This window comes from Protopterus annectens, chromosome 1.part0 (assembly GCF_019279795.1).
Source record: "Protopterus annectens isolate FY-2018-M chromosome 1.part0, PAN1.0, whole genome shotgun sequence".
NCBI classification, from domain to species: domain Eukaryota; kingdom Metazoa; phylum Chordata; order Ceratodontiformes; family Protopteridae; genus Protopterus; species Protopterus annectens.
The window spans coordinates 1363888383-1363911832 of record NC_056725.1 but is presented as its reverse complement, the minus strand read 5'-3'; the positions used below and the strand labels follow the sequence as shown (position 1 = coordinate 1363911832).

The following is a 23450-nucleotide window of genomic DNA, read 5'->3' as shown; positions in this document are numbered from 1 at the left end:
TTCAGTAGTATCCAGCAATTTAGCTTTAACATAATCTGGCAAAGATTGCTCCTTAAGCCAAGCATGCCTTCTAAGTACAGACCCAGTGACAGCAGTCCTGCATGATGCCTCTAGTGAATCAAAACCACATTGCAAAGTATGTTTTCCAACTTGTTCAGCAGAATGCATTAAATCCTGTAAATCTTTATTTTCAGCACAGTCAGGAATCAACATCATTTTCTGTTTAAGCAATCCAATAATATGCTGCTGATACTTTAATATATGAAACTGGCAGTTTAAGGCCCTAATGGCCAAGGTTGCAGAAGTGTATACCTTCTTACCCCATCTATCCAGCGCCCTGGAATCTCTATCAGAGGGAGTAGAATTTTTGGCAGTAGTAGCCTTAACGCCCTTGGGTCCCTATGAAATGGTCTCAGGATCCGCAGTAGGATTTTTAAAGAGGAACTTGTGAGAGTCAGGAACCCTGTAATATCTATCAGGTTTTCTTGGAGCAGGAGGTAAAGAGTCAGGGGGCCAAGCTAGACTCCAAAAAGGCAACATCAACAATGTCCAGTACACGGGGAATAGCTAAAGGCCTGTGTTGGGGCAGGAGTAAGAAATTCCTAAGTCTCTTTTTAGAGTCAGAGTAATCCTGGCTTTTCCAGAAAAATGCTCCCTAACAGTATGCAAGGTTTCACCAAAAGAGAAATCCTCTGGAGGGGAAGCAGAGGGAATAGAGTCCTCTGCATCAGAATCCTCATAGGTAGACAAGGGTAATTCCTGGTCATCAGAGGAAACAGAAATTTCAGAGTCCTGATCAGAAGAATCAGGAGGAAAATCAGTCCTAGGTCTCTTAGAGGGGTAAGGGTTTCTTCCCCTGATTAAAGTAATAAGGTCTTCAGCCATTCTTATCATTTGTTTTTAGGCATAGAGGTCTGACTATGCGGTCTGGGCGTTGGTTTTCTAGGCATGGATCAAGTTATAGGCCTTGAAGAATAAGATGGCGTTGGTTTAATATGCAAGTCAGTAGGCCTGAATACACCCTCAGAAGCCGGTGCCTACACAGCTACTCCAGACCCATCCAAGGTAGAGACATCCGCAGGTTCCACAGTTGAAGCATCTCTCGGCATACCGGACTCCGAATGGGTCTCAGTAGAGGCCTACGAATCTGAAGTAGCGAGTATCAGAGGCTGCGAAAGTGCTTCACTGAGTACCGGCGAACTGGCGACTAGCTTAGGAGAAGCGTCATCGGCAGCTTTGGACCTATGCGGTCTGTCTCTGTCTTTATATTTGCGTTTTTTTGGAATGTCGGTAGTTGGATGGCTTACCAAAGCCATATCTGGATAATTGAACAGAGTACCAAAATATTTAGAAGCGTAAATAAACCGACGACGAATAGTTCATTGTTTAAATAAGGCACAAAACTGATGGTGAGGTACGTCATGGTCAGAGCCTAAGCAAGGAATGCAGTACGAATGAAAATCTTTATGGGGTATTTGCTTTCCACAAGAAATACAATTATTAACTTTTACTGACATCGGTTTAGACCAAGAAAAAGTTTCCCCAACGGGGTACTTAGCTTAGTTGAAGACTTCGGTTCTGAAACTCAAACGAAAATTTCAGGAGTCGGCCGAAAGGCATTTGCGAATTGCTTCTGCTTCGGGCACCGCACGGCAAGAAAGACTGATGTAATGGCATCGGCTGCATGCTTTACACCCCTGACTACCTAACGTCATGGAAGATGAGACAGCAACCAACGCAAGACCCAAGACTTTGATAATCAGGCCGACTGAGGGCTACTGCAAGCAGATAACCCAAATGTGATGACTGCAACAGTAAAACAAGAAGAACATCAACCAACCTGATGTTCAGAGAGAGACAGATACTTGAGAAGATGCTAATAATGAGGAAAGAGTCTAACTGTGCATTCCAAAACTTGGAGAAAGCACATAAGATCCCAACCAAGAAAGTTGATTTGGGCAGTCCTGTGGTGGTTCAAAGTCCCAAAAGCACTGGCAGAATTAGTGCAAGCCATGTACAAGGACCCAATAAATCAAGAATGGACAGTGTTCAGTCTTACAGAGGGGTCGCAGTCGGAGTGGATGTGCATCAGGGTTCAGCTCTGAGTTAATAATGGTGAAGAACTACATTAGCAAACAGGTTGGGGGGATAGATCAACAACGTTGCTGTATGCAGATGATGTGGGATTACAGGGAGATTCTGAGCAAGAACTTCTGCAAAGAGTAGGGGATTGGAATGCAAACTAAAGGCACATGTGATGAAACTGAGTACAGATAAGACAGTTGTAAATGGCAGCATATGGGGAAAATCAGAAGAAAATTAAAATTGAGATAGAAGGGAAAATAATGGAACAGGTTAACAGCTTCAAGCATCTGGGAGCGGTGGTTCAGGAGAAGGGAAGTCTGAATGAGGAGGTCAAAACTAGAATCAAAGATAGTGCAGTCAACACGCAGAGAGTGTCAGGGGTAGTGTATGACAGAAGAATGCCATAAAAGCTGAAAAGTAAGGTGTACAAAACAGTGGTACAACCAGTACCACTGTATGGTACAGAAACCTGGAAGTAAAGGCAGAGCAACTCAGGAGGAAAGAGGTGATGGGGATAAAGTGCTTGAGACAGGTGTAGGATGCACACTGTGGGACAGGTGATGAAATATGGACATAAGAGCAGAAGCCAAAGTAGATCCAATTGCAGAAAAAGTTAAACAGAACAGACTGTGGTGGTACTGGCATACGTGCAGGAAGGCAGAAGACAGAGTGGTGAAGAAGATTTGTGACAGACAGGAAAAAAGCAAAAGGAAATGAGGGAGTCCATCAAGAAGCTTGATGTGTGAGAGAAGACCAGCAATAGTCAGGCACGAGTGTTGAAGACAGAAGAGTGGCACTGAATAAGGAGAAATGGCAACAAGTGACAAGATACCCTGAACCCATGTAGAAAAAGGGAAAAAAGGGGGCGATGATGATGACTTTCCCGGTAAACAAATGTCAAGTAAAAAAAAGGTAAACTGAAAAAAAAACAGCATTCCCACAAACATTTTCATATCCATGCACGGTGGCAATCAGCTGTCTTTCTGTAGAAGTACATTTCCTCTGGCCATCCAGAGAGGCTCTTAATGCAAAATCAACTGGTTTACCTTCTTGTAGAATCACTGCATCAGTACTGGCACCATCTGGTGTCTATGTTCAGTGTAACTGACATATTCACATCAAAATACTTTGGCGTGGGCTCTGAGTTAACTAAATGTTTAAGCATTTCAATGCACTTTCTTGTTCTGTACACCAGTAACAGTCAACATCAAGCTCTAACTACCTCTTTACTGGAAAACTCACACCTGATACATTTGAAATATACTGTGAAGCACACTGCACCATTCCTGGAAATCTCATAATAGCCCCTTGGGTTGTCTGATTTATGTATCTGCACTATAGCTATCACATTTTTGCTGCCTGTTTTCAGGCCTTCTGACAACAAGACATGAAACATATGTCAACACTGTAGTTCTGATTTTTATACTTAACCTTGTTCAGCATGAGTTCATTCTAGGCCTTTTCAGTAATTCAGTAAGTTATGCTATTCTTTGGTATGACACCATAACAATACATCATCACTTACATTACAAGTATCTATCAAACCCTCTGATTACCTGTGCAACCACTCTCTGAAATACTTAACATTCTGATGAAATTTCAAATGAGCATCCTAGAAAATTAGTACCCTCAAATGGAGAAGTTATAAATACACAGACTGTAACTTTCCTCATCAAGTGTAAGTTGTCATAATCCCTCATTTGCATCAAGCACAGAAAAATCTTTCCTCCTGTCATGGCAGGCACTATACATATGATTCTGTCTTACTTTAATGAATCAGGTCACTCACCATATTCAATCTTTAACTCTTTTTTTATAATTCAGTGACAAGCATCAAAAGACTCCATTTGACCTCATGCCCTTATGAAGAGCAAATTAATAAAGGGTTGGGTGTTGGCATGATGATTAAGGTGTTTAACTCACTGACACCAGGTTCAAGGTTTGATTCTCACCTTTGAGGGAAATTGGTTAGGCTTCGCATTTACCTATAAACCTATGAAGAGCAGAGGATTTCATAGCCCACAGTAACTCTGAAAATTTTGTCTCATCACTACAATATTCAAAACCTCTCTTTTTCTCTTCTTTTTAAAACTCAAAAGCATTATAACCTACAATGACCTCTTCCCCTGCAGCAAGCAATGTGGTCGGCTTCCGCTAGACTAACCCCTCAGTAAAAACACAAAAAAAAAATCAATTATGGATCCACAATTCCCAGTTTTTAGATATATTACCAGCTGAAGATGAACCATTTCTAAAATGAAAAATGAAAACTTATTTTTTGATCACTTACAACATAACATAAAAGCTGGAATGCAAGGATGGCTGAAAGAATAACAGAGACACCTGATGAATGCATCCATCCTCTTTACCATGTGTTTTAGACAGCACCATTGTAAAGAATGTCAGATCACACAACACATCTCTTAAAATATACACAGGCTAAAGGCAGCAACTCTTTATAGTTATAGGCCTATACACGAAACATTTCACATCTCAGTTAATTATGTCTGCTGGTAGTTCCTTGACATGAGCACCACAGCACACCACTAAATATGTGTACTAGCTTCTTCAAGTCCACACTACAGCTACCTTACAGCTACATAAAGTCTTCTAAATTGATCAGTAACCCCTGCTTTCAAAAAAGCTGACATCAATCACCTTCAATAAAATCTTAAGTCTAAATATAATAATTTGGTGGTTCTCAGGGGATCCAAGATAAGCTCATCCATATTAGAAGACAGCATTCTCCTCCTCAGCCTATACGACACACAAACAGGGGATTCTTACCCATTATACGATGACAGCTCATCATTATTCAAAAAATTGCACAATGATTGGACAGGTCAATCAGCAAGTCCATTGTAAATCCACCAAAACTCATGGAAAAGATTTAGGTAGCCATGCTGAAGATGAGCATCACTGCAGCTACTGGCTACCGAGTCACTGCTGTTGTTTTTCTCTGCAGTAGCTATTATAAATGAAACATAAAGTTATTTAAAAAAATGAAAGAAAGCATGTTACTATGAGTGTCATGTCTGGGCAGGCTCAGCTTCTCTGCAATCAGTGTAACAAGTAAGCAGAAAAGTGAAAATTTGCTACTATCTGTAATCATAAACCACTGGCTCCAAATTACATTTTCCCTGTGCAAACTACAAGTCAATAAAAAAATTACTATTTTTCTTGGAGTGAAGAAGTTTATACAAGACAGGGTCCATGTCACATCCAATAAATGTTATGGCCTAAGGGCACTGAGACTTTGCAGTTTTCACCATGATGCCAAAGGACTTGGGCAGTGAGAGAAGGTAGTTCCTGGTTACTAGAAGATCCTCCAAAGTTATAGATGCCAGGAGCTAATCATTCCTTGGTTATCTGTAGCCTGAGAAGAGATGCCATGACTGCCATGCCTCTGGTAAGCATTTTTGGAGAAGTGACACCAAATGTAAAGGTTCGAAATTTGTAATGACTGGCTCTTGTTTGAAAGAGCAGGGGCCTCAGAAACTCCTTTGCTATTTTCATGCATTGGCAGTGGTCTCAGAGGTCAAAACAATACATCCACTCTCCTACTTGTAGGCAAGGAAGAATGGAGCTCACTGAGGCCATGTGTAAGAGCTCTTTTGGGATATACTAATTTAGATCTCTGAGATCCAGTATGGGACAAAGGTCCTTTGTCTTTCTGGAAAATAAATGGAGCCTGGAGTAAAAGCCTTGCTGTTACTAATCTATTGGGACCTACTGGATGGCTCTTTTTAATATAAGAATTAATACCTCCTTTCTGGCCACAGCTTTTTGATGGGGTTGGGGTTTAGGAAGGAGCAGAGACTATGGTCTAAGCATGGATAAGAAGAGAACAGAACAGCATCTGGCTATAACAATCTTTAATCACTTGTTCTGCATGAGTGCCACCCATAAGAGTAAGTGGAGGGAGAGAGATGAAGAATGGAGCAATCAGGCAAGCCCACAGAGATTACACACAGGCACTATGCCAGAAGGACATTCATACATCTGATTATTTTGAGAAGGTTGCTCTCTTTGGGACTGATGGCCATTCAGGAAATTTCCTTGGTCTGTAAGACCTACTCCAGAATTCTTATTATGGAGCTGTTGCTTAGTCTCACCTAAAAAAATAACTGGCATCAGCTCCATTATAGCCTAAAAAGGTATGCTGAACTGGCTAAAACTTGACCACAACAGCAAAAGTGAAAGTTTTGGCCTCCTGACACTCTTTTTGAAGTTTAATTTTTACTGCTTGGCAAAACAGAGGGCTACTATCAATTAGGGCTTTAAGGAAATCAGTAAGGCAGAGCTAGGCCTGACACTATGACTGTAATGCCAATGCCTGCCACCCTTGATTTTCCATCCACCACATTATGTGTTAGTCACATAGAGATGCTGGATATAGAGACATTTGGAATGGCAGCTTTTTCTTGTCCTCTTCTTCTTTGGCTAAAACCCTTCAAGAGTCATGCATGTTTCCTGAACTATATCCCTCTGTAATCTTATAATAACAGACATGCAGTTTACTGCCCTCAAGGTAAAGATAAAGGACAGAATATGCACTTTCCCATGTGTTACATGGCATGTGACTTTTCTTTAGTGGATGAACCATGGGGCTCTAAGGAGTAGGAACCTTCATCAGGCAGCTGCTGACTGAAGGCAAGTCCCAGCCAATCCTTATGTGGTCAGATGATCCTGTCAGGTCTCTTTGGAACCAGGGTCAACATATCTGGGTTGTTTCATAATGTCTCTGCCACCAGCTTCATCGTTTTATCTGGTACAGGGATCAACCAAGGGGATGACTTAGGGGGATGGAAGATCTTAAGGGCAAGCTCTGATGAAAAGTCAGACTCTAGAGCCCATACCATCTTGGCTTGAACCACTTTGATGCTCTCACCAACTTTTGGATCCTCTGGAAAGAGGTTGGGGAATTCTGCCTCTCCATCCCTATCAACACTTGAGTTAGAACACTACTGATTACTCCAAATGCTTTCTCTTGCATTTGTATTTTCCTGACTGTCGTAGCAGGACTGAATCTAGGTGAAGAAAGATGCAGGGACAGATGTCAAATAGGATCCAGGAGTAGGGTTTCCAATCTGTCTGTCCTGCACTGGGAAGAGGTGGATAGCCATCAGAACAGGCTACTGAGATCCTACATACTGACAATTCTAGTCTAACACAGTGAGGAAACATACAGAGAAACCTGCATGGTCAAAGCTGGTACCAAAATCGAGAAAGGAACTCTACTGCCCACCAATGAAGATCACATCCAGGAATCAAGGAGAGAAGCAGTCTTGCTCCCAAATGCTGACAGCTCAGTACACACAGATGTCAAAGCTGAGAGCTTTAGTATCGAAATAATGACCAAGAAGATAGGATTATCAAGTTCAAGACGACTGTGACTGACCCCAGATGTCGATATCAAAGGATCCAAGGAACTCATTGGGCTTGAGCCTGGTAACTTTGACCCCAACAGTGTAGACAGCGTAGAAAGGATTAAACTCAAGGACTGCAGCCCCAAGACTGAGAACCCAGTCAACCATGAGAAGGCCAAAGACATCAACACCAGCATCAAAGAATTGACCATCAACTGAATTAGTACCAGAAAATGACACAGTCTGAAGAGAAAAGTCAAGGTCCTGTTGTAGAAAAGTAAGGTAGAGAAAGAACTTTATTCATCCCAGTGTTAGTGAGGGAGAAAACTGAAAATTACATTTGTTGCATTGACAAAAGGACCTTCCACATTTTATTATAATTTAAAAAAATGATGTAGGACTTCCTAGACCTAACAAATCCTGCATAATGGAGTCTGCCATTGTTGTTAATTCAAGTTACAATGCACTAGAAAGAATACTGCTGGGTTCTCCAGAAAAAGACCATCAGGACAAGTAGAAACTCCTAGATGTTGCTTCTTGATGGGGTGAGAACTTCTCACTCTGAAGAAGTCAGCTGCGTCTTTGAATTCTGAGGATTTACGGAAGAGGCCAGAGCTGAGGAAGCAACCTCAAAGCCTCAGAATCAAGGGAAGCACCGAGCCTCTCCAATTCCAGAAGACTGCACCCATCTTTCAAGACTGAAGGTTTGAAGGAGAAACAGATCACATACTCCTCTAAGAAATGTGCTTCCCCCAGGACAGTTCAAACATTCAGAGTGCATGTCTTCTGGCGGGATCTTTGTCCCACACTTGCACTTCCTAAATTTTTGTTGGATTCTTTTGAAACCTTCTTTCCCACAACTAACAAATGACAACACCAACAAGACTAGCACAAAATAAATGTACTATTAATGACAAACTGTGACAGGCAAAAATACAGCTCATTCAGCAGACAAGTAAGCTAATAGAGGAAAATAATAATGGCAAACTACCTACCAAAGTGAAGATTGCTAAAACTGAAAAGACAAAGAAAAAAGGGAGCACAGCAAAACTAATCAAGCAAGATACAAAATGCAAAATGGGAGCTAAAGCAAAATAAAAAAAGGAAAGTGCATGCTAAACAAGCAGAATGACAATTAGAAAGGAAGCAAAGGGGATTGAACTGACAAAGGTAACTACAAACCCAAAAAGGAAACTAAGATTGTAACACAAAGCATCAAATACTGAGGCCATTTCCTTCAGCGACAGACTTGAAGCACAGCTAAAGAGCTCTGGAGAGGAGACCTTAGTAGCACAGCTTTATGGGGGAAGGGATGGGGCTTGCTAGCCTGGGAAAGTTTCCCTAAATAGGCTAACTAACCTCCTGCGAACCTTTCTCCTGATGATAAAGAGAATGGAACTCCAATCTTCGGTGTAATAATCACCTTTCATCCAATCACTTTCACTAGTGACATCATTCCAAACAGTACACTAACAACCCAACCTTTAACACTTTTCATTAAAAGATTTATATGACTCATCCTAAGGTCAGGTATTCTAAGTCTTTATTCTCCTTTCTCTCAGCTGTGTCACCCAGCCAGGTTCTAGTACACTAACATGTTAACTGTTCAACATCAGTTAAACTTCCAACTAGCCCAGATTTGCAAAAGACTGCACATCATACATTGCTTCACTGACGCTAGTTACTCAAAACAACACTCTAAATTACACCAATAAAACTGACGATATACACTGCATCTCAGAAGATGCACAAAAAAAAACACAGTATGGACTGTAAGCTATGATCCCAAGCTATAGCAATGTATAAGGAAAAAATATCTGAGGTCACAACCATAAGGTAGACTGACCTGCAGCTTTAAAGCAACAAAATAAGAGCAGAGAAATATCATTCAAGAAAAGAGAGTTTATCAAGATAGCTAATCTATAAAACAAGAAAAAGAACATTCTCGGGTTTAAGGGCACAGCAAACACACTGATTTACAGACACTTCCTCTCTAATCAGTTTTCTGCCAGCATAATTTTTTTTCAGGCAGGCCGCATAACATATATAACATAATGTAAAGAAGACAACTGCAAATAGAAAGATGACCAATATTTAAATTTTTTTATATGAATCAAGGTACTGCCTACATTTTAAAAAGTCCTATTAACAGCAGTTAAATTTAATTCACAAATGGTTAACATGTCTTTTAGAAGGGTCGGATTACTGGGATGTGACATTTAAGGACCTATCTGTTCTGGATTTCTATCCAGTTGTTGAAGGAGATGCAGGAGCTAACACAATTAAGTTATACTCTGTGGCAATTTATAGTTTAGAAAAATAAAGATACGTTGGTAGAAGAGGGACTAATAACCAGTTTTACTGATAGAGTTCTGCCGATGAGCCACGGTGGTGCAGCAGTTAGTGTTACCGCCTCACAGCAAGAGGTTCTCCCATTCGATTCTCGGCTGGAGTGCCTTCTGTCTGGAGTCTGCATATCCTCCCCGCGGTCAAGTGACGTTAAAGACATGCAGGTAGGTGTGAGCGTGAATGGGCGTGCCTTCGTTGAAGGTTGGGCACCGGACTGGCAACTCGGCACCTTAAAAATCCACTGCCAATCATGAGCAGACTGGAGTTCCGCTGTGGCAACCCCTAACTGGGAAAAGCCAAAAGTCTACTGATAGAGTTCTGCCACACTAGAGCAGGTGTCTTTCACCTGGAAGTTATGGGAAACAAAAGAGGTCGACCAAAGAAGATCAGATTAGTTGGATAACTTTTAAAGAATCCAGTACAAAAGTGGAAACTCTACTTATGTTAAAAGTTGTTTATTCCATAGTGTCTCCATGTGTCAATATTTTTTGGGCTGAATATATACAAGTAAACTCACAGCAAATAATAACTTGGGTGAAAAGTATGCAAGTACCATGCAGATGCATGCCAAAAAGCTATACGCAGTTATTATGGTGGATTATTTCCAGTTAAGACAAACTGGGTATACATTTGAAAAGAAGGGATTTTATTGCTACAATTCTGGATAACAACAACTAATTAAGCTTATTACCTTCCACTAAACTACAAGATGCATTAGTTTCACGTACTCACAATAATGCTGACCAGTGTGGAACCTTGAATCTTTCAGGCTGGTAGGAAACTACATCATTTTACCTTTACATTAGTATGCATTCAAGAGCTGCAGCTAAATGATAGTACATCTGGAAAGTTCAAGAGATTCAGTTATGTGCATATCATCGGATTTTAAGGAAGGTAACACAGGCAAATCTCAAACTGAATTTATCATCAAATTATAGCAGGTTATTTTTAGCCAACTGAAATTTTGTCTGCATCATCTAGCCGTGTATCTTTAAAGGCAGGACGCAGGGGAGTTTGGTTCTTAATGGGTTGTATCTGCCCTCCAACGGTGCCTATGAAGTTGAGGATATGCTGTGTCACAGGATATACAATAAATATTTCAGTAGATATCACCTCAGTGATGGTCAGTTTCAATGCAAGAAGAGTGGACTGGGATGGGATGATAGACAAATCCTTCTACAAAGAAGCTACCCAGACATTATCAAGGGGAGGGTCAAAAGACCACATGATGAATGTCAGAGAATGGGGGTTAATTGAGTTTATGTTAAAGTTCATTTTCTACTCTCTCAACTGAAGAATTAGTTTTAATAGCCAAGGCTAATAAAGTGGGTGTAAAGTCTCACATCTGTATTAGACTTGGCGTTGTACAGGAGGTGAATTTCAGTAAGGGGCTAATTAAGAATTCACAAAATACTGCTTTATAGGCCTACGAAAAGAACTGTACTGAGGTTTATCATTTTTCAGCGTAGGCTACATCAAATAGTTTCTATACGTACAAAGGAATCCTTGGATTCTCTTGACACAGTCTCTATTCACATAACTGACTGGACTAGGCGTCACCAATTCAGCTATGAATACTTTAATGCAGTACAATACCTTGAAGCTTGAATGAAATATGCACAAAGCTCTGTGACAGGCTGGTCTAATCTACTGAACAAGCTACAGTCTTATAGGACCTAAATTTAATGAACTGGTGGTTCCTAGGCATAACACACAGGACAGCTGGTCTAATAAAGATTACAGATAATCTGCAAACTATGTTAAAGTCAATTCTCAAAAAACTTTGCACGTGTTAGAAAAGACTGGGATAAGTCTTAAGGGGATTATATCTGCATACAAAGTTCTGATCTAGGAAAAAAGTAGAGTGCTATAAAAAGGATGTGGAATAACACAAGAAAATGTTTAAGATGCAGGAATTCTAGAGGATATTGTCTTTAGTTAGATCAAGCAGAAGTATATATAAACTTCTCTTATGGACAGTCTTACTACTATATCCTGACAGAAATACTACAAGGTCCTTAACAAAATAAAGGAAGGAGAAAGAAGTGATTCAGCAGCAGCAGAATAAATAAGAGATAAGAAGCTGATCAGATGGGGTGAGAATACAGTAAGTGATGCTCTGGTAGCTACTAACACCCGGAGAGAGAGTAAAGCTTCAGGACTGGAAGATATTCCTTCAGAAGTTTAATAACATTGTAGTAAAAAACAGGACACTGGCTTTGACTTCCCATTTCAAACTGCCAACCACATTTTTGCATTTTCCCTGAATCCTGGTTAGGAGGTGGTATAGTTCCATTACATAAAACTGGAGCCAGATCACTTCCAAGCAATTACGATCTTACTGCCCTGACAGCTCACTGTAAATAATTAATTTTTTCCTAGATGCTTTTTATTCCATGCTTTCCAAGTAGCAAGTTTTTCCCTATTGGTCTTCGGTTAATACATTTCCTCATCATGAGGGAAGTATCCAATGCAAAGGTGAAAGTTAGCTGATGTGGTTGTCATTCAGGTAGCCAAGGAGATATTTCAGGTCCTTGCTGGCATTCCAGCAATGACGGCAGATCAAACACCTTACTTGGTGGCTAATGTGAGCATTTGTGTCACTAGATGGAATCCTACACCCTCCTCATGCATATGCATGCTTCTACCCCTATGCTAATGAAGGCTATTATCAATGACATGGGATTGCCAAGTTTATATCCTGGCCACTTTTAGCATCTTGCAAGCCTTCACTTTCATGGTAGCAAATGGTTGTCCAGAAGCCACCTTCCCCTCCCATCTGGATTGGTGAGTCCTCATCAGATATTCACTCCCACCCTCCCTTAACCATCTGTACCAGTGCTCAAGCTTACATTCAAACTTGGACCACCTAGCCACAGTTAAGGCTTTATCTCTCTATGGCACAAAAGCAAGCGGACGACTCTATAAGAGGTGAAACACATACAGTCTGAACACATAACAGGTGACATGCATATATAATCTTAACACATAAGAGGTGACATGCATATATAATCTGAACGCATAAGTGGTGATATGCATACATAATCTGAACACATAATAGGTGATATGCATACATATCTGAACATATAAGCAGTGATATGAATACATAATCTGAACACATAAGCAGTGATATGTATACATAATCGGTGATATGCTCCAGCAACAGATCAAGGCAACAACATGTGTGTGTCTTTAGCAATTCAGATTTGTCAAATGGGTTTCTACTTATATACCAGTATAGCAGTACTTCTTCTTGACACTTTGATGCTTTATGGCTTTTTCTTTTGACAGGTGAACATACACAAGTGGAAGAAAACAGAAGATATCACGGCAAAACGTACTTATTAAAATTCCAACGGGCTAAAAACAAGAGATGAGCACTTTTGGCTTTTCGCCTTCTTCAGATCTGCATTTACAAATCTAATGCTCAGTTAAATACTAAAATCATCCAATAAAAATCAAAATACATCATCACTAACATCATTTCCTATGGAAGTTACTTGTAGAGCCATAAAGCGAAAAATATGATCTATATTCACGCTGATATGTTTGCACAGGACATTAGTGAGAAATTGTGTTTAATATCCCTTATATGTGCCTGTATCTAACCCTGAAAGGGCAGTTCGTTTTGCCAACATAAAAACATGTGCACTTCATACACTTGGTGACATATATAATGTTCTTTGTGGCGCAATTCACAAACACTAGGGTTTTATATAGCTTCCCTGTAACTGGATGCTGGAAATTCTGACCTGTTAACAAATACTGGCATGCCATGCACTGTCCACATTTAAAAGTGCCATGTCTCTGTGAACATGTATGGTTCATTATCATCTTAGCTCCACATAATAATTGTTTCAAGTTCTTTCTGTTTTTATAACAAAACCTAGTAATAGATCCCAGTATGAGAAGAGGGGATCTTAAAGGTCTAACTGAACTTGAAGAAACTAAATGGATTGCTAACTTGAGAGCAGATAGAGCACCAGGACTTAATGAAGTGTTACCTATAAAACCTATTCTGAGAAGACGTCAACTTAGATGATGATACTGATCGGGCACACCTCCCTTTTTGCCTATGTGATTAACAGAAGTGAAATCTGCATAGGAAATGATGTCAGTGATGATGTAACTTCCATAGGAAATGATGTTAGTGATGATGCATTTTGAATTTTATTGGATGATTTTAGTATTTAACTGAACATTAGACTTGTAAATGCAAATCTGAAGAAGGCGAAAAGCCGAAAGCGCTCATCTCTTGTTTTTAGTGAGTTGGAATTTTAAAAAATATGTTTTACAGTGGAATCATCATCTTCTGTTTTCTTACACCTGGATTCATTTTCAGGACTCAGGATTGATTTTGCTGGCTTACTTGGAATCATTTGATTTGCTGTCCGTGGTAGTGGTGCTGCGGTAGCGTTGTCACCTCACACCAAGACGTTGTCCCGTTCGATTCTCAGCTAGAGTGTCTTCTGTGTGGAGGCATGCCTGAATCAGCGTGCCTTCGTTGAAGGTTGTGCGTCAGGGCTGGCAACTCGGCATGTAAAAATCCACTACCAAACATTAGCAGACCGGAGTTCCGCTGTGGCGACCTCTAACCGGGATAAGCCGAAAGACACAACAACAACAACAACTTGGAATCATTTGCTCATGAACAGACACAAGCTCTGGTATATTAATGGCAATTATGGGACAAATCAAAATTTTATTTAAAGAATTAGTGCTTTATATTCCAATAATTGGCTTCAAATCAAATTTTGTAAAAAGGTAAAAAAAATGCAATAAAAGAAAGTAAGCTAAAGTTGTAGATAACAGCAGACACACAAGGGAAGTGAAACAATACATTTGTTGACATTTCTGGCCTTTTTGTGCATGTATTAACCCACTATTACTAGACATATATAGTCATAATACAGCTATGGCCACGATACCAGAATATTATGCTCGATATATAACGTATGCGGATGACCAGGTGATATACTCACTGACCAAAAAAGTCATTAGCTAAAATACTTCATTTAGACAAATATTTAGAAGTGCAATATATTCTAATGGGTCTACTTCAGTAGACCGAAATACCACTTACCAGAAACCCATATAACCAAGACGAAAAGGCCGCCAGCACGAAAACACCGATGTCCCAGAACACTGACTTACCACTCCAGGTAAACGCTTGGCCAGCCTTAAAAACAAACAAAACCGAACAAAACCAAACCCGCCAATGTGGGGCTGTGCCCTCACACACCCCTAACTAAATATACCAACTCCAAAACTGCACTACTGCAGGGTAAGGGGCAAAGTTCGAGAGGATGGCCAAGCATTTCCTTACCTGGAGTGGCGAGTCAGTGTTCTGGGATGTCGGTGTTTTCGTGCTGTCGGCCTTTTTGCCTCGGTTATCTGAATTTCAGGTAAGTGGTATTTTGGTCTACTGAAGTAGACCCATTCTAACACAGGCTGAAATGATCAAAAGAAATTTACTCAGGAAATACACTTTTTAAGATAATCAGACAGCCTTTAGGATACTCAATTGCTATGGAATGCTGTTAATCTAAGAGTATATGTACATAGTTATAAAAGCTAGGAACTCCACAAAGCAGATCAAATTCAGGCAATGTAGAAGAATAACAGGCATTGTGCTTTGTGCTAAGATTTGGCACCCATTCTCTGAATGTTCGCTGGCAGTTACCAAATGAATTTTTTTCTCAAATATCATGGATCTGGTAGATAGATGGGTACAAGATATGCTACATCCAAGAATGACTACTTTTGGTCAAATAGTTAAAAGCCTGATAGGGTTAGAAAGTCTCTTTCTTGATATATATCTTAAGTGGAAGCTAAAGCAGAGTAATGTATTATCTACAGGAAAATATGAAAAAAGTACAGTTTTGTACCTACCATAAATGTAGATGTTCGAAGATCCACATTGCTGCAGTCCTTACATATGGGGTAGTCCGCTGTCCTCGGTCGGCCCGAATACCAAAGTATTAGGCTGACGTCGGTCAAGGCGCTTATAACTGACATCAGGACGTCAGGGTACAAAAGCGCATGACCGACGTCATATCCTCAGTCTTTTCTTGCCCCAGATGTCAGAAGGCCCCAAAAAGAAAGGCCATAGCCAAAAAACAGAAAAGAACATCCAACCACTCCTGCACTAACAATATTTACAATATTTACAATCCAAACCACACAACCACCCCAAACTACAGAGGGGAAGGAGGGAGGGTTAACTGGACTGCAGCAATGTGGATCTTCGAACATCTACATTTATGGTAGGTACAAAACTGTACTATGTTCTTCATCTCACATTGCTGCAGTCCTTACATATGGGTAGAATCCCAAAGCAGAGGTAAGGGAGGTTGGCAAAACTATAAAGCATTAGGGGCTGCCAAAATGCCCTGTAAAATTGCAGTGGCAAATCCAGCCCTAGATTTAGAGTAAAGTGGAAGGTGGTAATGCTTAGAAAAGTATGCACTGAACTCCAAGTAGCTGCTTCCAAAATATCTTTAGTAGCCACCCCCCTTAAAAAGGCTGTAGAAGTGGCAGTAGCCCTAGTGGAATGAGGCCTGATCCCAGCTGGAATCTCCTTACCATGATGGGAGTAACAGAATGCAATACAAAAACCAATCCACTTAGAAATAGTTTGTTTTGAAACAGGTTTGCCCTGAGAACCCAAAGTAAAAGAAACAAACAACTGCTGAGACTGCCTGAACCCTTTAGTTCTGCTCAAATAATATCGCAACTGCCTGTGTATATCCAAAGTGTGCAAATTCTTTTCCCCTTTATTTTGGGGGTTTGCATAAAAAGTAGGCAAATGAATAGTTTGGTTCAAAGCCACACTAGAAACCACTTTAGGCATAAAGGAAGGGTTAGTACGCAAAGATACTCTATCCTTATGGAAAATTAAGAAAGGCTCAACTGCCATAAGGGCCTGTAATTCAGAAACCCTTCTCGCAGAGGTAATGGCCAACAAAAAAGCAGTCTTCCAAGATAAATATTTCAATTCGGCAGTAGCTGCAGGCTCAAAGGGTTGTAGAGTGAGTTTCTCCAACACAAAATTGAGATCCCAAGCAGGAGTAGGAGCTCTACGTGGGGGTCTTATATTCTTTGCCCCTCTAAGGAATTGCTTAAACAAAGGATGAGAAAATAATGGTGGGTCACAGTCATAGTGAGCAGAAATGGCTACAGCATGAACCTTTATAGAGGAGAAAGACAAACCTTTGTCCAATAACTCAGTAAGGTATTGAAGAGAAACACTTAAATTAGGTTTGGAAACATCAAAGTCCTTTGCTGTACACCAAATTAAAAATCTCCTCCATTTATCAGCGTAAACTTTCCTTGTACTAGGCCTTCTGGCCTCCAAAATAACATTCAAAACTTGTTGTGGTAGCTGAGACCCTCCAGGGCCTAAAACAGAATATGCCAGGCTGTTAGATGCAGAGACTGAAGTTTGACATTGAGTAAGTGACTGTTCTCCTGAGACAGTAGGTGTGGAATCGAAGGCAAAGGCCATGGAGGCTCCCGTACCAAACTTCTCAGTAATGGGTACCAGTGCTGTCGAGGCCAATCCGGAGCTATTAAAATCATGGTTGGCTTGTCCTGTCTGACCTTTAGGAGTACCTTTGGGAGGAGAGGCAGAGGTGGAAAGGCATGGACGTGAAGATTGCTCCAATTGAATGATAGAGCATCCACTTTCCAAGCTGTGGGATGAAACCTTTTTGTGCAAAACTTTGGCAACTGGTAATTTAGTGGAGAAGCGAACAGATCTATGTCTGGAGTTCCCCATAACACTGTCAATTTTTGAAATACATGAGGATCCAATTTCCACTCGTGGGGATCCATTATTTGTCTGCTCAACACATCTGCTAAGGAGTTCTGTGCTCCTGGCAGAAACCTTGCCTGAAGATTTAGCTGTAAACTGAGAGCAGTCTCCCACAAAATCATTGCTTGTCTGCATAGAGGGTATGAATGTGTCCCCCCTTGCTTGTTGATGTACCACATGACAGTTGTGTTGTCTGTTTGAATCAACACCTGTCCTGGAAGAAGTAAATCCTTGAAAGCTATCAGTGCAAATTGGACTGCTAACATCTCCTTCAAGTTGATATGTAAATGTTGAAGTCTGGCAGGCCACGTGTCTTGTACCCATTTTCCATTTAGATGAGCTCCCCAAGCTTTGTCTGAGGCATCTGTCGTTAGAATCTGACTCGCCTCTGGTCGGGTCACAGAGAGTCCCTTGTTTAGGTGACATTCCTGAGCCCACCACAAAAATTCCTTTTGAATGCAAGGTATTATCTGAATGACAGTGTCCAGATCTTGGCAGTGTTATCCATACATTTTGAGATACCATTGTAGCTTCCTCATATGCAGTTTGGCATTGGGAAGTACCAGAATACAAGATGCCATGAACCCCAAGGCTTGAAGGACTGTCCTTGCAGTCAGCCTGGACTGACGAGACAATTGATGGAAATAAAGAGAAAGATTCTTTTGTTTGTCCGGGGTCAAAAAGGCCATCTGGGATGCTGTATTCAGTCTCACACCCAGAAAGCACATGTCCTGAGAGGGTACTAGACTGGACTTTATTTCGTTCACAGAATACCCTAGGCATCTTAACACTGCCATCACATACTGTAGATGATGAAGAAGTTCGTCCTTTTCTTGAGCCAGAATCAGGATAAATCTGTATTCCTCTTAGCCTGAAGAAAGCTATCACTGGAGCCAGAACCTTTGTGAACACTCTGGGCGCAGTAGATAAGCCAAAGGGCAATGCAGAGAACTGATAATGAAAAGTCCCAGCCCGAAAACGCAGATATTTCCTGCAACTGGGCCTGATAGGAACATGTAGGTAAGCCTCTTTGAGATCCAGAGTCACCATCCAGTGATCTTTGCCTAGCAGAGGTAAAAGCTGTTGTAACGTCAACATTTTGAACTTTGGAATGTCCAGATATGTGTTGAGGATAGATAAATCCAAAAGTGGTCTCCGCGTGTTCCCTTTCTTTGGTACTAGAAACAGGCGAGAATAAAATCCTAGGCCCACTTCTGACAGAGGGACCGGTTGTATAGCTCCTATTTGAAGTAGTAGAGAAATCTGTTTGTGAGCCTCTAGTCTTTGCTGAGGAGGAACGTCTGGCATGCCTTTGAAAGGAGGCAAGGTATGGAAATAAAACTTGTAACCTTGGTGAATGATATCTAATACCCATTTGTCCTGGGTAATTAAAAGCCAATTTTCCTTGAAGAGTGCCAACCTTCCTCCCAAAGGTGCTGCCAGGCAAGAAGGATCTGGCAGCTGAAAAAATAGGTCATTGGGCCTGTTTACGAAAGGACTGGCCCCTGCCCTCATTTGAAGATTGTGCAGGTGAACTCCATGTTCTAGGCCTGAAGGTACTCTGAGCTCTGCCCCTACCACGTCTAGATCTACCCCTAGACTGAGAATCAGAGGAAGGATACGTCCACCCCTTAGTAGGCCAATTTCTACTAAACTTCGGAGGCTGAACCTGCAAAAAATCTTTAACAGTCTGCATAGACTTTGCCTTGTCTTCCATTTTTTTCAAGACTGACTCCACAGGTGGACCAAACAACACTTCAGCCTGTAAAGGAGCATCCAAAATCCTTGTCTTAACATGGTCAGATAAATTCTGATCCTTAAGCCAGGCGTGCCTGCGAAGAACTGAACCAGTGGCAGCCACCCTAGAAGAGGCCTGCAAAGCATCAAAACCACATTGCAAAGAATGCTTACCCACCTGTTCAGAGACATGTACCAAATCTTGTAATTCTTTACACTCAATTCCTTCTGCCAGAGCATCCACCTTAGATTTCAACTGAGAAAGAAGGAAATTCTGATATTTCAACATATGAAATTGGCAATTCAAAGCCCTCATTGCTAAGGTAGAAGAGGTATAGACCTTTTTTCCCCATCTATCCAAAGCCCTAGCCTCTTTATCTAGAAGAACTGGATTCTTTACAACAGAGGCCCTGACACCCTTAGGTCCCTGGCTAATAGTTTCTGGATCCGCCCTGGGACTCTTATAGAGATATTTATGAGCCTCAGGCACCCTGTAATACCTATCCGGTTTAACTGGCGCAGGAGGCAGAGAATCAGGATTAAGGGATGCCTCTGAAAACACATCTTGCACAACATCCAGAACAGGGGGTATAGCTAAGGGCCTATGCTGAGGTAAAACAAAATTCCCTTAGCCTTTTCCGTGAATCAGAGAAGTCCTGACCTTCCCACTTAAAATGTTCCCTCATAGAATGAAGTGTCTCTGAAAAAGAAAAATCCTCTGGAGGAGAAGCAGAAGGAGTGGAATCTTCTGCATCAGAATCAGAATAAGGAGTGAATTCCTGCATGTCTTCAGTCAAGACTCTGAATCATCTGAAGCATGTTCAAAACTTTCCAACTCTGGCTCCACCCTAGGCCTCTTATCAGGAGGGGGCATAGAACCTCTAATCAGAGTAATCAAATCTTCTGCTATTTTAAGCATGTGCTTCTTAGGCACAGACCCTGCTGAACTAGGACTGACACCAACAGAAGATAAACCTGGCCTGCCTCTGGAAGAAGCCTTGGAAACAGAAGGAGAGGGCCTAACCACCCTGGGAAGGGAGGGGAGTACAGAAACCTGAGAAGCCCCCTCAGCCTGACCTGCCTCAAGAGAGGCCACATCCTGCAAAATCAAAGTCTCCCCCTGGGACTCCAGAGAAGCCTCCGTCGGAACCACCGGTTTCACTGAAGCCTCTAAAGAACCGGCATCCGGAACGGACGACTCATCTTGCCTGGGTTTAACCGCTTTGTCTTTGCGCTTCTTCGTGGAAGCGGGCGTCGGAGTATCCGACGGCATATTATAATTGCACCGCCATCAAGACCAGCCTAGCACAATCCAACCTTCGCTAATAGTGCGCTTATTAAACCTAGCACAAAAGCGACACCCGACTACGTCGTGCTCAGGCCCCAAACAAGGAATACACAAAGAATGATAATCCCTATGCGGTATCTGTTTCCCACAAGAAATACAATTATTCACTTTTCTGACATCCGTAAAGAACTGAGGCAAGAAAAAACAAAATATTCCCCAACGGGGTACTTAGCCAACTTGGATTCGGTCTGAAACTCCGAACTCGAAAAATTTCAGAACGCCGAACGGCACTTGCAACGCTGCTTCTGCATCGGACCATGCGGCAAAAAAGACTGAGGATATGACGTCGGTCATGCGCTTTTGTACCCTGACGTCCTGATGTCAGTTCTAAGCGCCTTGACCGACGTCAGCCTAATACTTTGGTATTCGGGCCGACCGAGGACAGCGGACTACCCCATATGTAAGGACTGCAGCAATGTGAGATGAAGAACATCTTCCTGATTGACAGGTGATGAGTGCCAACCTGTGAATTCATATAAAGTGGATATAAAAAGTTTACACACCCCTGTTAAAATGCCAAGTTTTTGTGATATAAAAAATGTGACAACAATAAATCATTTCAAAACTTTTCCCACCTTTAATGTGACCTATAACCTGTACAATTCAAATGAAAAACAAATCTGTTAGGGGAAATATATGAAAAATAAAAAACATACAATACGCTGGTTGCATAAGTGTGCACACCCTTAAACTAATACTTTGTTATCTGTGCACACCCTTAAACTAATAATTTGTTGAAGCACCTTTTGATTTAATTACAGCATTCAGTCTTCTTGGGTACACACTTGCCATCAATTAAAGAGACTCTGATTAACCCCAAATAAAGTTCAGCTGCCCTAGTAGGATTTTCCTGACATTTACTCAGTTGCCTGCTGCAGCAAAAGCCATGGTTCGCAGAGAGCTTACAAAGCATCAAAGGGATTTCATTGTTGAAAGGTATTAGTCAGGAGAAGGGTACAAAAAAATTTCTACAGCAATGGATATAACACGGAACACAGTCATCAAACAGTGGAGAACATACGGGACACATCAAGTGAAGACAGTCATCAAAAAGTGGAGAAAATATGGGACAACCGTGACATTGCAAAGAACTGGACATCACTCCAAAATTGACGAAAAGACAAGAAGAAAACTGGTCAGGGAGGCTGCCAAGAGACCTACTGCAACACTGAAGGAGCTGCAGGAATTTCTGGCAAGTAATGGTTGTGTACTACATGTGACAACAATCGCCCGTATTCTCCATAAGTCTGGACTATTGGGTAGGGTTGCAAGACAAAAGCCTTTTCTTACACATAAAAACATCCAGGCCTGGCTAAAAATTGCAAAACAATGCATAAAGTCTCCCAAAAGCATGTGGGAAAATGTGTTATGGTCTGATGAGACCAAGGTTGAACTTTTTGGCCACAATTCCAAAAGGTACATTTGGCGCAAAAACAACACTTTGCATCACCAAAAGAACACCATCCCCAAGCTGAAGCATGGTGGTGGCAGTATCATGCTTTGGGGTTGCTTTTCTTCAGCTGGAACTGGGGCTTTAGTCAAGGTGGAGGGAATTATGAACAGTTCCAAATACCAGTCACTTTTGGCCCAAAACATTCAGGCGTCTGCTAGAAAGTTGAAGATGAAGAGAAATTTCACCTTTCAACACGACAATGATGCCAAGCATATATCCAAATCAAGAAAAGAACGGATTCACCAGAAGAAAATTAAAGTTTTGGAATGGCCCAGCCAGAGTCCAGACTTAAATCCAACAGAAAATCTGTGGGACGACCTGAAGAGGGCTGTGCACAAGAGATGCCCTTGTAATCTGACAGATTTGGAGCACTTTTGCAAGGAAGAGTGGGAAAATATTGCCAAGTCAAGATGTGCCATGCTGATAGACTCCTACCCAGGAAGACTGAATGCTGTAATTAAATCAAAAGATGCTTCAACAAAATATTAGTTTAAGGGTATGCACATGCAACAAAGTATTAGTTTAAGGGTGTGTACACGCAACAAAGTATTAGTTTAAGGGTGTGCACACTTATGCAACCAGCGTGATATGTTTTTCAAACACAAAAATGGGTGTGTAAACCTTTTATATCCACTGTATATAAAATAAGACAGGAGAAGAAATGAAACTTTTGTTTAAGGGAAGCTATAGCAAAGATGTCTTGCTAACAGAGTTGCAAAGTATTAACCTGGGGTATCTTGTGATTTTGTAAGAAAAACATATTGTAATGTTCACCAAATGCAAGAAGGAAATCTAGTCAAGGCTACAAGATAAGAAAATGATGTTGGAAATTTACAAAATTCAGGACAGTCCAGGTTAACTGCAAACATTTATGGGATAATAATGTTAGTTGTTTGCTGTTCTTTCATTCCCAGACCATCAGCTCCATCTCTGATACAAACATAAGTTTCACAACAATAACCCCCGGAAAAGATGTGAATGTTAACAGTTAGTGCACCTCTCTGTATTTGTGTAGATATGGTATTTAGACAGCAGATTACATGTCTTATTTATTTATTTTATTATTTTATTTAACATTTGTTTACCAGGAAAGTCTGACATGGAATAAGCCAATTTTCAGACCCAGGGAGAAACGCTCCAGATGCATGTCTTTTTAATGTGGGAGGAAATCAGAGCACCCGGAGGAAACCCACACAATGCAGGGAGGACATGCAGACTCTGCACAGAAGGTACCCCAGCCGAGAATCGAACCGGAGAACCTCTTGCTGTGAGGCGACAACGTTAAGCTGCATC

At 41.2% G+C, this 23450-nt stretch overlaps 1 protein-coding gene across 2 annotated transcripts in view; it reads right to left on the bottom strand.

The window, feature by feature from the left end:
• FAM120B (family with sequence similarity 120B) overlaps positions 1–23450 on the bottom strand; it is a 1321047-nt gene that overhangs the window by 1061473 nt on the left and 236124 nt on the right. The window lies entirely within an intron of this gene.